The sequence below is a fragment of the Wasmannia auropunctata genome, unplaced genomic scaffold (assembly GCF_000956235.1).
Source record: "Wasmannia auropunctata unplaced genomic scaffold, wasmannia.A_1.0 LD336078.1, whole genome shotgun sequence".
NCBI lineage: Eukaryota > Metazoa > Arthropoda > Insecta > Hymenoptera > Formicidae > Wasmannia > Wasmannia auropunctata.
Genome location: NW_012026812.1, coordinates 5,206,743 through 5,207,432, shown reverse-complemented (window position 1 = coordinate 5,207,432; position 690 = coordinate 5,206,743).

Sequence of the window (690 nt, the reverse complement as noted above, 5' to 3'; positions counted from 1 at the left end):
GGGAGTAGCTGGGCGAGTTGAGCGGAGAGAGTGAGACAACGCGTGTGAATTATCGCGGACTCGAGAGCGGATCAACGTTTTCGATTTAGCACGATGGATGGCGAGCTTCGGCATACAAGTACAAAAATCAGATTGCATTTGATTTTCTGGTTTTTGTCCTTATGCGCGAAAGCCTCATCTTCTGCGTCACATGGGAACGACAACCGGTTTGGACGACAGCGGCGGCAGCAGCAGCAGCAGCAGCAGCAGCAGGTTGACATTGGAGGCGGAGATCAAGATTTCGTTCCTGTGTATGTCTACGATAATCGTTGTTGTCGTTGCGGTCGTCTTTAACGATTTAGAAATTTTCTTTTTAATATTCGGGGGGGGCTTCGCCTCCCCCGAAGCCCCCCCTGACCAGGGGCTTCGCCCCCTTGGATCCCTGACCAGGGGGCTCCGCCCCCTGGACCCCCGGGCGTTGGCCGATCCCCCGCAGTGTGTAATCTTGTAGACGTTTTGCCTGGGAGACCTGTAACGGAATATGACATTGTTACAAATCATACTACGTATGATCGCTACTTGCCATTGCTGGACTTGTTCTGTGTTGGATACCTGAAATGAAAAATTACTTTGTTACAAATTCTACAAGGTACGATCGCTACTTACCATCGCTGGACATGTTCTGCGTGTGTGTGTGTGTGTGTGTGTGTG